The 15,760-nt window shown below is 34.4% G+C and overlaps 1 long non-coding RNA gene across 2 annotated transcripts in view; it reads left to right on the forward strand.

Moving 5' to 3' along the window:
• Nucleotides 1–609: 609 nt before the first annotated feature.
• Nucleotides 610–15,760, forward strand: part of LOC306640709 — a 157,711-nt gene continuing 142,560 nt past the window's right edge. For both annotated transcript variants that reach the window (XR_013757867.1, XR_013757868.1), the window contains exon 1: nt 610–725. This is a non-coding gene — a long non-coding RNA (uncharacterized lncRNA). The remainder of the gene's footprint in view (nt 726–15,760) is intronic.

Here is a 15,760-nt window from a genome sequence, read left to right on the forward strand (position 1 = left end):
CAAGAATGGATTGGTAATAAATTCTTGAAGCACTAAACCAGACTGAAGTTTGGGAGTAGCTTACTTTCACAGGAATGTTGTTTGCTTTGCATATTAACAATTGTATTACAGTAAATGTTTAACAACAGACATATGTACATACAGATGATAGAAGAACATATGTCTATATACATATGCATGTATATATGTTTAAGTTTGTAATAAATTTGATGATAAAAGGTTGCACATATTTTACAATTAATAAACACGGTACTCATTATTGTAATTTTCATGTAGATGATAGCGTCTCAAACAATGCCAATGCCTTTGTTGTTTGTTGAACTCTTCAATCCTTGGCTAATCTGTGGTTACAATTCAACAACGATCTGACAAAATGGGTCTATAAATAAATATTACATGTTATGGTTTGAATGTGAAGTGTCTCCCCAAAGCTCCTGTGTTAATGCAGGAATATTCAGAGGTGAAATGATTAGACTATGGGACCTATAACCTAATTGGTTCATCCTAGATTGCATGGACTAATTGGGTGGTAACCTCAGGCAGGTGGGGTGTGCCCTGTAAAGGTTCTTCTTACATGTGGTTCCTTTGCTTTCTCATGCAGGTGATCTTTCTGTTTCCTTCCTGGATGCCATGAGTCATGTGCTTTCCTATCCCGTACTCTTCCACCAGGATATTCTGCCTCACCTTGGAGGACCAGAGCAATGAACTTAACCACCTCCAGAACAGTGAGTCAATATAAACTTCTCCTCCTCTAAGTTGTTCTTGCCCGGTATTTTGATCCAGGAATGCAAAGCTGACTAACACTATAGGTTACCCTCAGATTCAATAAATGGAGTTACTCTTGATGTTGATAAATGAGTATAAACCTAACATGAATGTTGATTGATATTTTCATTTACTTTAATGATTAAGGTAAAGGTGAAACTATGAAGACATTTTTTACAAATCTATTTATTCTTTAATCATGCAAGCAATTGCTGAATTGAATAATAGTGTTGTGAATACCAGAAGAATATTTTCTTGCTTTTTGGGCAATGCATAATGTAACAGCTACAAATAAAACCTGCTTTTTAAGTTTACTCTTCATTATTAACACTTTATACCACTTTTAATGTACACAATCAATGAAAACATTAAACCCAACCTTGCTTCATACCATTTGCTTGTTTTTATGATTTAAATGCTCACAGCATGGTAAGTTTCAAGCTACCAGTGTGCCACCAGATAATATAAAATGCAATGCACAGAATCTATTACTATAAAGTATTTATTATGCAGATAACACAGATATAAGTAACTTAAGAGCATAGATAATAGTAAAATATACTGATGAATTTTGGACATTTATTATTTTTAATATAATTTTTAATTGTAAGCTTAAATAATTTTTAAAAATAGTGACTATGCTTAAAAGTGGTTGAAAAATTCCTGAAAAAATAATACTTGGTTCCTGGTACCTAGTACTAGCTGACACTGTATATAAGCACAGGTAAGAGAACTCACCCTTCCCACATTATCTTTTGATAGATATTGTAAACATAGCATCTATACTCAACAGTGGAAAAATTTGATCCTGTAAGCCTTTGTTTACATAAAGGAATAAATTAATTCCTGTCTCCCACAGTCCACTTTTAGATTATTTTCTTGAAATGGGCAAAAATAAGCAATTCTTTTTTCTTATTACTTTCAACTGAAATTGGGGAAAATAACCGTGTGCACAAAAGTACATTTTTCAAAACCTTTTCCTGTTTGCAGGCTTAGGTACTTCATGACAGAGTATGAAAGACCTCAGCAGAAAACATAATATAAGCTGGTTTTATCAATCCTCTTTTCTGCCCTTTATATATATCTCCGTTTCCTCTCAGCAACCCACTCAGGATTGCCAGTCCTGGCTATAGCATAGCTCTTTTTTTTTTTTTTTCTCCCTTTAATTTTTCTAAAGCTACCTTTCAGAAATATCCATAGTCTATGATCCATTTTACTTCTATTTATTTTTCTTCCTCTCAATTTTTAAAAGAATATTTTCTTAAGAATCTAATGTAGTTACAGTAACTTCATGAAGCAGCGACCAACGTTACTATCTATTTGGGGATACCTTTGGTCATTCTGAACATAAATACAAAATACAAGTATTTGTCCAATATGCTGCTGTAAAATCATTTCATTTCTAGAACCAAAAATACCAAAGTGAAACAAATACTTTTTCAGAGAATTTCTTAGTCTCAACTGGAATAAGTGCCTCAATTTTTAGGATATTGATCAGATTTCAGTGATTTTGCTTTTGTGAGGCCTCAACTTTTTCAATAATTCATTTCTGGAAAGGTTTTAGCCTAAGTATGTGATTTGTATGACTGAGTTTTTTATGAAAGTGATGTTGAAATAATGTTACATTAATCACATCCCAAATAGTGAGTTCATTGGGTAGGAAATAGGAAGCATGGACTTTATGATTTAGAAAGAATGCTAACAGATGACATTTTCTTGCAGGAAAATCATTTAAAGAGCCCCTATTTTCTTATAGTTATTCTACTTTCAACTTGTGAATAAACACAATATGCAGAAATTGTATGAAATGGAAAGTGCTTAGTTTTAGATAAAAAATGTATCTTATTTTCCTAAAAGACAGTTCTTCATGTTTTTTAAAGTATTGCAGTGAATCCTTTAGAGACAGTATGTCTTTTAGTTTGATACTAATGTCGAATAATGTTGAGACTTTGTGTAATGAAAGTAAAACAAGCATTAGTTGGACCCAGAAAAATGGAATTCAACAATTCCAATGGCATATAAATTTTTTACTTGATTTTCATGTAGTTAATTAGGATTCTAGACAGTTTGTGTATGACTCTACTTTTATGACAATGAGGTTGTAGAAGAGAAAAATCTGTTTATAACTGTAGAATTTTTAAAAAGCAAATTAACCAAGAAAACTTTTGTGAATGTCCCTATGGTTAGTGTAGTGTATACTTTTAAGCCATTCTTGGATATAGGAAGTATACAAACATACAAGGGAGATTATTATTCATAATGAAGACTCTAACACTGCAGATGTAATATTCAATAAAGATAAAGTCAATTTAACTGTAATATGAACTAAGGCAGCAAACATGGATTTTTAAAGAACTGCAATGTTGAAATACAATAAGCATGAAAAGATTGTTGTAGCTACTTCTGTTAGTGACAAGCTTAGGCATATTAAAATTGTAAAGAAGTTAGTTGAGCAGACAACTGTTCATGAATTGGGTAGCACCAGTGCACAGGAAGTTTGGACTTCATCCAGGGAAATGATAAGAAAGCTTTTATAAGGTCTTCATGGACAAAAGACAAAGATAAAATTTGACTGTTTGAAGGAGAAAGGCCCCAGTGAGAGGTTAAAGTGACCACCACTTTATGTTGGATAAGCTCTCTAGGTGATGCTAATTGGTGGTTGTTGACAGTCTAAGCTTGAATTTCCTTTTACTCTTTACACTGAGTTGGGTTTTAATTTGCTTATGTAGGAACCCAGAGTACTGGATCCTCCTCAGCCTCATGATATCCCAGTTAATTTTTTAAAATTATCTCTTAACCAACGAATCAAACTATAAAGAAACTCATTCTCTAAGCATTTTGTTCAACTGATGGTGACTAAATTAAAATTTGACTAGAATGTTGATGCAGTTTGTAAAAGAGAATTAGCAATAAAGAGAAGAAATCAGTTGTAATAAATGTTTACCAAAATAGTTCAAAATTACAGTGAATATTAAAAAGATTTTCTTTATTTTAATAAACAAGTGAGTTGTGGTCCTGGAATTAAACCAGAATTTAGAATAATGATGTTTAACAATGGCAAAACTTTAATAATTAAGAATATTAAAAATAAATATCTTTTATTGCACACTGTCTATATTTTACAAGCTACTGAATGGTCACACACATTGGAAAGGCTGCTGATGACTTCCCCTTTCTCTTTAGTAAGATAAATCTGATTTTTGAAAACAATCTAAGCATAATTTGGCTAAAATGTGACACTAAATGTCCCCTCCTCCTATCCCTAATCTCCTTCATATGCAAATGTTATGATTTGATTCGCTTGGTGCAATGACAGTGAGACTATGTGGGGTGTCCAACGAGAGTCTTTTGCAGATAAACAACACTCTCTTTTTCACCTTTCCTCTTGATGCCCAAAAGGCACATGCAATGTCTCCAGCTTCAGCAACTCCATAGAGTAATGAAATGACCCCGAGAATATCACCTAAAAACTGTGGAGCAGTAGGTGATAAAGAGCCTATCTTCCTATACCATGAAGCTACCTTGACAGATTGCTGATTGGTGAACTTAAATCTCTGGATTTTTGTTTTTTCCCCCTACAGATGACCCTAATTGTAACCAGGACACAAGCATTAGGATTAGGTCAGATGGTCCTTACGAATGAGATAGGCACTGTTATCAGAATCCTCATTGTGTAGATGAGGAAAGGGTTGCTGGGGGAATTGAAGTAAACTTGTGCAGTCCATGTTATCTTGGAACAAGTTGGACGAGGATCTGAATCCAGGTCATCCTCCTCTAGGGCCTTGTGACTGTTGTCCCATATGGGAAATAAACAAAGAGATTTAGTTCAGCCTGTCTGAAGTAAGTTGTGAGTCTTGACAGTATTAATAAATATAAAATGACAGGTACAATCCTTCATAATCTCAATGGAACTTTATAAAACATTCTAGTTACCACATCTTCTAGGCACCTCTGGAAGAAATTGAGTCTTGGTGATAGTGAGGTCTTGGAAAGATTTTAATGTTGTGTGGAATGTTGGGGTCAGTTTCAGAATACAATGAGAACCAAGAATTGTTGTCATCACAGTGCTTCAAATACTATCATGAGTAAGAGGCCATGGGGGGATTCTAAATTGTCATAAATGCTTCAGATTTTCTTATACCTAAAAGTTCTAATAGGAGAACTTGGCTTTTAGAGTATAAAAATTGGTAATGAGGTGATTGATAGGAAAATGATCAGAATGCTAAACTTTTTGATATCAGTTCAAAGAGGAGAGATGGTAATTTTCTGGGTGAAAAATATATTATTTGTTCCAAATACAACCTCTATTTGGTCTATGCTCTGTTTTTAAACCACTGCTTCTTCTTTTGTGCTTATTCCCTTTCTAAATTATGTCTAGTTAACTATTTTTTTCCCCAGGTCACTCAGAACTGGTTGTAGTCCCACTCTTTTTATAAAGTTTTTCCTGATTATCTGTCCTGATGTTACCTCTGTCCAGTCTGAAATCTGATGATGGTTTATGAGTTTCACTTTTTGCATACAATTTGAAATCTTTGCCAATGAATTTCTGGCATGTTATTTTAAAGAACAAAGTGCTAGGATTGGGCATTATCTCTCTCCCCACACTTTTTTTCAGTCATGGCTCTGGTTATTAACCAGACTTCTTTGCTTCATAGAGCTCTAGATGTGATTGGCTGCAATGCCACCTCATTTCATACTTAAAACTGCAAAATTTTTGAGAATTGTTTTCACTTACATGAACTCTTGTTTGTATACTCATCTTCTTACTCTTACATACAGGTATTCTTATCTTTTGCCCTTTTTCCATTTCCCATAAGAAATGCACTCATGTTACAATTTTTGTGACTTGGTAATCTTAACTGAAGATGAGGAAGGTAAGGGAAGGATGATGAGAGATACTTCTTCATGAAGCTACCATGAGGCTGACAAATAAGCAGGTCCTAAGAATACTATATGGTGAAAATAAATATTATGAATTAAGCAATAGACATTCAACAGGGCACTGAGTCACTACGGAAGTTGTCTTTGTCTTTGAGAACAGAACAGAGCTGGGTCTTAAAAAAGGATAGGAATTACCTAAGCAAATAAAGGTTGCATTATGGAATAAAGAGTAGCCTAGGCAATTGAAAGTTAATGCAGATAATTGTGGAGAAGCAAAAAGACATTAAGGAAGTGTGAGATACCACAACATACTCAGTATTTCAAGAATAACTATAAAGGGAATAATGGGGAATGAACCTGGATTCAAGAGATGAAATGTGCATGCTACTCAAAGCAAAGAAGCTTAAACTTTATCTTGAAGGCCATGATAAGACATGAAAGATTTTCAGAAATGTGTTCCCAAACTTTTTTCCCTCACATATGTGGAAGCTAGAGAGTAAACAGGATAATAAAGGTGGGAAGGTGGGGATCTGAAAATCAAAGGAAAATCAGCAGAGGAAAGGGACCAGGAGGTGGGAAGGGGGAACTGGGGAGTGCTGGGGAGTGAATATTGACCAAATTATATTGCTAACGTTATGTGCATGTATGAATATGTAATAAAAATCCCATCACTATGTACAACTATAATGCACCAATAAACATGTGGAAGGAGAAAAACATGTCCATTCTGTGCAAAACAATCTACCAGTACAATGCATTCTCGATCAAAATACCATGGTTTTTCTTTAGAAAACTAAGAAAAAAAAATCTAAAAATCATAGAGAGCCTCAAAAAAACCTCCTGGATAGCCAAATGAAACTTGAACAACAAAAAAGCAGAAAACATTATACCATGTGACCCCAAAATGTACTGCAAAGCTATAGAAATCAAAATAGTATGATATCGACATTACAGAAACATAGCCCAATGGAATAAAATAGAGAACCTAGCAGTAAACCTACACAGTTACAGCCAGCTGATCTTTGACAAAGGTGCCAAGGACATGCATTGGGAAAGCATAATTTCTTCAGTGAATGATGGTGGGAAAGTTTGATGTCCACATGCAGAATAAAAGCAGGTCTCTAACCTTCGCCAATACAAAATCAATTCAAATATGGGTTGAAGACTTAATATGTGAGATCTGAAATTGTAAAAATACTAGAATGAGACATGTCAAACACTTCCGGTCTTTGAAATAGGTAAGGATTTGAAGAGAAGACCTCAAAAACTCAGAAAATTGAAGCAAAATAGACAAATTGTATCAGACAAAAGCTTCTGCACAGCAAAGGAAACCAATCTACTGCATGAAGATGAAGGGAGAAAATATTTGTAAGCTATGCAGCTGATAAGGGGTCAATATTCAGAATATATGAGGAACTCAAGCAAGAGCAAAGGGCCAAATATTCCATTTACAAAACGGGGGTGGGCAATAGACTTAAATAGATTTTTCAAAGGTGAACAAATGACCAATAGGTATATATAAAAGTGCTCAGCATAACTAACCATCAGGAAAATGCAAATCAAAATTACAATGAAATACCATTTCACTTCAGCTAAAGTGGCTATACCAAAAGGACAAAAGACCACAAGTGCTGGTGAGGATGTGGAGAGAAAGGAACACACACGGTTTTTAGGAATGTAAATTAGTATAGTTGTTATAGAAAACTATGGGGGTTTCTAAAAACATTAAAAATTTTTAAAAATCAGAAATTTATCTACCATATGATCTGGCAATACCACTCCTGAGTTTATATCCAGAAGAAATGAAATTAGTATGGTGATGAGACATTGGAACTCCCTGTTTAGCAAAACTCTGATCACAATAGCCAAGACACAGAAATAACTAAGTGTCCGTCTACTGATAAATGGTAAAGAACATGTGGTACATCTATGTAATGATGCACCACTCAGTCTTAAGAAAGAATAAATTCCTATCATTTGTGACATCATCAATGAAACTGAAAATCATTATGTTTAGTGAAATAAAATAAAGCACACAAATATATGTACCATGTGATCTGACTCATGTGGAATCTACAAAAGTTGATCTCATAAAAATTAGAATCTCATTCGGTTACCAGAGACTGGGGAGAGGGAAGTGGGGAGGATGAGAAAAAGCTGAATAACGGGTACAGAATTATAGTTAGATAGGAGAATCAAATTTAGGGGTTCTATTGTGCAGCATGGTGACTGTAGGTTACCATAATATAGTATATATTTCACAAAGCAAGAGGAAATTTTGAATCTTTTTACCTATAAGTAAATGATAAATGTTTGGAGAAATAGATAGACAGGCTTAACTTGATTTGTACATCATACAATATATTTATATATCCAAACATCACATGATAAATATGTACACAAATATGTACAATCTTTATATGTCAATGCAATTTTTTTTTAAATATAGTATTCTCCTAGTACTTGGAAAGCTATAAAATATACTCAAATAATAAAACTGGTAGTATTTCTTTCTAACTTGATCAATAAACTCATGTGGTACTATCAGAAATTCAGTTCTTAGTTCTTTTTCTAAGCTATGGTTGGTAAATCAGAAATATGCTGGTTAGAGATGAAGAACTGGGAAATTCATCGAAGGAATGCTAGTTGAAGTCTGATAGTTTTCTAAACCCTTCACAAGAAGCCATATTGATGTTGATGTATATGATATTCCTGTAATAGCATGTTCCCTTTTAGTTTAAAGACTGGTTGCCTCTAGTTTGCATTGTACAGTGATTGGGATTGTTACTTTTACTTTTGACAAAACCCTGAAGTGGTAAGGTGAACTCACAGCATCAAAAAGGAAAGTAGCAGAACAAGACTATGAAGTAGATGTAATTCCTTAGTACCTGTGCAGGTCTTGGGAGAGAGACCAACACAGTTGAATAGATACCTTTGTAGGATCATGAAGGAACACCCTGATGAGACAGATCATGGTATTTTTAATAGAGATAGGAGATGTTAAAAGAAATAATATTAGACAGGGTTAGGGAAGTGGAGTGGGACCAAGGTGAAAAGAGTGGACAGCTGTAGAGTTCAAATCAGGGCTAATTTGTCATCTGTTTAGAGTCACAATGAAAGTAGGAGATTGAATGAACAAGAACCACTGGGGTCATTGCCTCCAGCTTGAGTCACTCATATTCCTCCAGCCCTGCAATGAATCTCTATTTACTTTGAAGGCAATCTGCTTGTTTGGGGACCGAACTTGGAGAAAGCTGGCAGAAAGAAGGCGACCAACAATTAACTTCTTATTACAGTTAAGATAATTAGAGTTGTCTCTAGAGAAAGAAATGTCTGTTGCAGGAAGCTGTTAAATTTAATTTTCCCCTTCTGTCCATAGAGTCTATGCAACACTTTTTATTCTTCAGAAAGAATGATCATAAATACGGAATGACTTGGCAGTATATACCTTTTGAAGTTGGAATACCAGCATTTGTTATTAGACTGGCTTCATCTTCCCCAGCCAGAATGAATCAAAGATGTTATCTTTAAGCACTTTAAAATTTGCCATGAAATGACAAAAGCGAGGGACTTCAAAACAAAGGTTGGTTATTTTTCCTAAGCTTATGATTCTGAGGTGGAAGAAAATGCTATTTAAAAATTGAAGTTGCATAACAACTTGAATTTTCTGGTGCTAGTTAAGCACATAAATTGTCTTCATCTTTTTTTTTCCATCACAACTTCTGTTTTAAATAAATGAATAAAGATGATCATAGAAGTTGAATTTCTGAATGCTACTAAATATGTCACAGAGCAGTAATGAATGGATTTCATTTTTACTCTTTGTTAGAAAAGCAGGTATCATTCCTGAGATTAGATTATAGCTGTGGGTTCTGTTGGTTTGAGCCCCAACCTGGAAATAAAAAGTTCTGGCTCTGAAACTGACTAGAACATTATCTTCCCCATATCGTTCAAGCTGCTCAAGACTCAGTATTCTCTGATGTGCAGTGGGAATCCCAAATATCCCTTCTTGACTCACAGTGGTAACAAGAGTAATAATAATAACAGAAAGAAAAAAAAATGTTTAACTAAATAACACTAATATCTACTGAACAATTATAAAATGTATCCATCACATATGTAGCAGTTACATATTTTGCCTAGCTTAATAAGAATAAAAATTCATTGTTGATGATTCTACTAAAGAGTTTTTTAAGAAGAAGCAGCTATTGTTTTTGCATTTTGCATCAAACATTCTGATCCCTAGGTAAATATGTAAAGTTGATTTATTAATCCAATTTACCCAAATCTTCACTGAGTAGTGGTTAAACCCAAAGCACGAGGTTGAACATTGTCTAGGCCTAGAAGTTGTTCCAAACTCAGAATTGTTTTTACTGTGTTTATAGACTGTAGAGCATAGATAAGGATGAATTCTGGAGTCAGAATGCTGGGATTTGAAGGCTAGTACTTTCACATTCTAGAAATGTGCCCTTTGCAAGATATTCTTCTTTGAAAGATAATCATTATAATTTTACTTTTTTTTTCATCTGTAAAATGGAGCAATAAAGGTTTCTAACTCACAGAGATATTGTAAGAATTTAAAAAAAATTAAATTGAAGGGTTTAGAGGTGTTTGCCATAGGATAAGTATTCAATTTCTATTGCTAGTAGAACTATGGGAAAACATTATAGATTAAATAATGAAATAACTAGGATAGGGTAAATAGCCATTGAGAGGTAGATCTGGATTACAAATAAAGCTCATGGTTTCAAGTGCACAGCCATGGTCACTGGACTACATTGCTATGGGCCAAGGTGAGGCAGAATATCATGGAAGAAGGACAAGGCAGAGGAGTGTGCTCCACTCACGGTGGTCAGGAAGCAGGGAAAGACAAGGAAAGGGGCTACTGGGAAGTTGCATCCTTCCAGGGCATGTCTGTAGTGACCTACCTCCTCTGGTCATGCCCAGCCTGCCTACAGTTACCACCCAGTTAGTTCATTTAAACTAGGATGGACTGATTAGGTGATAGCTCTGGTATTCTAATAATTCACTTCTGAATACCTTTGTATTAACACAGGAGCTTTTGGGGACACCTCATATCTAAATCCTAATAAGAAGTGTCAGAAATTTCTTTCTTGTCACTCATTGTTTATAAAGGAAGTAATGGAGTGCTGAAAAATAATTCTTAGTAAAGAATAAAAAGAGAAAATAAAAAACGAAACAAGTTCTACAATTACATCACCCTAGAAAGATTTGCAATTTCAAATGCATAATTTATATTCCCCAAGTTGCATCTGCTCCAAGATACCCTGCCTTCCTATTTTATCCCTGATATACTCAAGGTTGGTTGAATAACTGTAATCTGTTTCTATCACCTGCTCTGAATATATTCATCAAAACCTTTAATATATATATATAATATAATTATTATTGATATTCCTGAGGACAAAGATGGTTATTGCTTCTCTGGTATGTATTTTGAGTGTAATTTCTGGCATAAAACAGATTTCAATAAAAGTTTAAGATGAATGGCTACCTACTTCAATGTGCTCTCCTCCTTCTTCATAGAAATAGTCTCAAGTCTTCTGGGCCTTTCTTTATATGTCTTCACCATCGAAGAAAAATATGGGTGTAAAATGTAAAATATAGTTTATTATCAGGGCCTCTTTTAGTTGCCAATAACAGAAACCTATCCTAAGTCAACTTAGGCAAAAGACTGGAATTTATTAATTATATATGGGTATTTCAGTTGCAAGGAGCAACCAAACTATAGGAAAGGTAAGAATCATGCCACCATTAAGGTTAACAAAAACCAGGCTGAAACCCTGCTGTTGTCTTGGTCCATAAGTTATTCTTTAATTAGCTTTATTCTTCCCTAAGATATTCAGGATCTTTTGGCTGTAGTGAGGAAAACACAGTCACTGAAAGCTCCAGACCCTAACATCATCACAAATTATGTCCCCAGAGAGAAGTTGACTAAATCCCAAAGGCAGTTCAAACAATCATGTACAAAGACTCTGATGGACTCAGCTTGGGTCAGGAAATGCTTCTCATCCAACAGACTCCATGGAAAGTTTTGTATTCTATATGCAATAGTTTGGATTATATCTTAGAAAGACAGATTTCTTGATCGTGTGTGTGTGTGTGTGTGTGTGTGTGCGTGCGCACGCATGTGATCACAGTGCATGGGTGCTCTATATCTCTGGTAGTCAAGTGAAACCTGTGGACACTTTCTCAGAAAGATATTTTTAAATGATATGAAAAAATCTGTTAGGAATTCAAAGAAAGATATTAAACCAAGTATTTAAAAGTTGTGGTATCACAATATGTTGTTCTTTATTAGTTCATTATACAATAAGATTTAGCGGAAGGCCTAACAACAAACATAATTATCAAAAAATGGTGATAGCAGTAATATTTTGAGGTATTTGCATGTAAAGTGATATAAAAATATCTGTGGTTTCTATTGTGACTGTTAGAGGTATTGCTCATATGCTACAGTGTTTTGCCTACATTCATAATTGAAGCATATGCTGAAGTGCATTAGAGGTTGGTGAAAATACATTTTTTTCTTATTCATGTTCATAGACACTCAGAATCCTATATCTGGCCAACTTAGAGCAGAATGAAAAACTTTGCTACACATGATGGGGACTGTCAAAAGATTGTAATCAAGGGTGTGACTTGATTATAGAAACACCACATCAGAATGATTAAGAACATGGAATTTGGCCTCAGAAAAATATGGAATTGCATCCAAGTTCTATGACTTTGCAATTATTGTGGAGTGAACCAGTGTCTTAACTTCCCTATGGATATTTTTCATCTACCAAATGATTTTGGCTATAACTAAACCACATTGTAAAGATTGAATGAAATAATGGGGGTGGAGTCATCTGTGAAGGTTTGGCAAGAACATTTCAGGTTAAAAATCATCATTGTAGGTATTGCTACTCTTTTTTACATCATATTCTTTGGATATTGACATGCTTTGATATGCATTTGCAGAAAAAATTCTTTGGTTATCTTCTTGGAAAGAGTGCTAGACTATTGCACATTAAACCTTTCTTGGAAGGAGATGGGGGAGAATGATATTTCCTTTTCCTGTTAGTTTGGGGTTATAGGCATGAATTCAGTGACATCTTGGAAAGAGTGATTTCTCATATGGATGACAGATGGGGCTGTCATGTTTCTTAAAATACCAACAGCATAACCAGGAAAGGCTCTATTCTAAGTTTGGGATGTAAGCTCAATCTTTTGGATACAGCAAGCTGTGCCTTCCAGCCTCTTGAAAAGATTCCTGCTAGCTAAAATAACACTGAAGTCGCTAAAATTTAAGTTGATTTTGCATCCAACACCTGGCTCTGGGTTGAATTGTTTATACTCATGGGTTTAATTTTAGATTTAAGCTTCATGTTTTTCTTACTACTCCAGATATTCTTGATTTTCTAACTGAATTTAAAATGTTTATGATTTACCATCAGATTCTGTAGTTTTAGACCTATTGTAAATATGATAAATGCTACAGCAGTCCATTGGTATGAACTTGCTAATCTGTTCTCCTTCTATTTTGCCAGTATACACATTTTCATAAGCTTCCCCAGGTGCTTTTATAGTAATCCCTTACTCATTGACAAAGCCAGAGGGGCACAGGTAAGGAAATGAGGTGGGTTTTATTGTGTTACTTTTGTTGACTGACCATTTGCCAGTTTTTGTTTTATTAGTTTATTGGTCTTGAAGACAGTGTCACAGGGTTGATGCTTCAGACTACAAGGGCTCCCTGGCTTCTGTCAGTATCTTTTAAGTTCTAGCAAAGCTATTTGCTACTTAGTAATTTTACTTCCTTTCAACTTTTTAGAGTCTTTATGAACGATGGCAAATATTAAAAGTAGAATTTTGTACAAAATATCTGGGAGTCCGATTATGTGTTACCATTTCTTCCTCCTTCTTGCCCTGCTACATTGAGACCAAGTGGGACTTTCCCTTTCTTTATTTCACTTTAGGTGAATTTCTTTCTTCAGTTTCCCAAAAAGGCACCAATTCACTTTTTATAGTGGAACTCCTGAATATTGATTAGACACTCCCATCAGCCCCCATAACCCTGCATTTATATGAGTAGTATCACACTTACTGTAAACATTGTAAATATCTACAACAGACTTCAAACTAATCAGAGGATTTTCGCTTATTTTTCAGTAATTTTTAGTTTGTTTATTGAGCACTTGTCTTATATCAGATGAGTGTGAAGTATACAGTGTTTTACTGTGAATAAGGACAGAATTTCTAATTGCATGAAATTTAGAGTAGAATGGATTTTTATTCTATCCCCCAATACTTCCCATCAAACTGGATATAAAAGAGATAGCTAGTAAATGTCATCAGAAAAGATAATGAAAAACCTAATTTGTGGTTCACAACTTTGTTAAAATAAATAACTAAACTTATTATAATCTCACTATAATAAATAAAAGTTATCCTGAGAATCTAGGCAAGAGAAAAAGTGCCAGACAAGTGAAGCATTTTGAGATAAATCTTTCTCAGGCAAGGCAAGATTTAATTTTGTAAAAGGCCACTGTATTGCCAATGAGTTGAGGGAACAATGCACCATTTCTAAAACTTTCCAGGGCTGATTTATGAAAAACCTGCCTGCAGGTATTTCAGGCTTTGCTCCGAAATTTTCATTTCTAACAATTGTATCTGGATGGGGGTTCATAAACATGCACTGATACCTTGTTTTAATGGAGTATATTTCCTCTACCTGAATAGATTTCAATGTTCCACTCATTTGATAGACTTATCCATGAAAATCTAATCTACAACAACTCCCCCCTACCTTATTAACTTTGAAATGACAACTGTAAGCAAAAATAGTGTGGAACGAATATTACTAATAGAACATTTTATTAGAAATACACTGAAGTGTGATATGACCAGTGGCTTGTATAGTTTACATAAGTTCAAAATGAGGAGAGAAGAAGAAATTTTAGTATATATTTAAATAAAAAAGGAGACATTCAACTCAAAGATCATAGAAGTGGGTATCTTGTGAGATAGGGAGAAAGTGAAACAAAGAGTAAGGAATAGGATCATGGATAGGAAAACAAAGCTATTTAAAATATAGACACGATGTTTTAGTCATATTTTTTTCACTGCTGTGACCAAAAGACCTGACATGAACAATTTTATAGGAGGAAGAGTTTATTCGGGGGCTTATGGTTTCAGAGATCTCAGTCCATAGACAACCAGCTCCCTTCCTCAGGGCCTGAGGTGAGGCAGAACATCATGGCAGAAGGGCATGGGAGAGGAAAGCAGCTAGGAATGTGGCACCAGGAAGCAGAGACAGAAAGACCTCTGCTCAACAAGAAAAAAATATATACACCAAAGGCATGCCCCCTGGGACCCAGCTCCTGTAGCCACACCCTACCTGCCTACAGTTACCTTTCACTTAATCCCTATCAGTAGAGTAACACACTGATTAGGTTAAGACTCTCATCATCCATATCATTTCACTTCTATGCTTTCTTGCTTTGTTTCACACTTGAGCTTTGAAGGAACACCTAAAAAAAAAAAGAAAAAAAGAAAAAAAAGCATAACACACAGGCATTCTGTGGATCTACTGAGTAAAACTGTTTTCATTCTCTTATGGACATTTAAGAGCGTGACTAGAGAAATCTGCTTTTAACAGAACTGCAAGTCACTTACTCTTAGGGACTTTAGGCAATTCATGTGACATTTCCTCATCCACTTTGTGTGGACATAGAAGAGGTAGTTTCCAAGGTCCTTAGTTAATAGTCTCTAAGGTTTTGACAGCACTCAAAGTCATTGAGAATTTACTTTGGCTACTAAATATTATTAATAATAAAATAAAATTCATCTATCAAAATAAAAACTAAGTCCTCATTGGTTTTTATGCTAATTTCACTGAATACTTTATTCTTAAGTGTATATATATATATGTATATATATATACTTTATTCTTATGTGTGCATATATATGTATATATATACTTTATTCTTATGTGTGCATATATATATATACTTTATTCTTATATATGTGTATATATATGTATGTATATATATTTAGAATAGAATGAATTTTTATTCCATCCCCCAATACTTTCCATGAAACTTGATAG

Source organism: Sciurus vulgaris, assembly GCF_902686455.1.
Source record: "Sciurus vulgaris genome assembly, chromosome: 11".
NCBI lineage: Eukaryota > Metazoa > Chordata > Mammalia > Rodentia > Sciuridae > Sciurus > Sciurus vulgaris.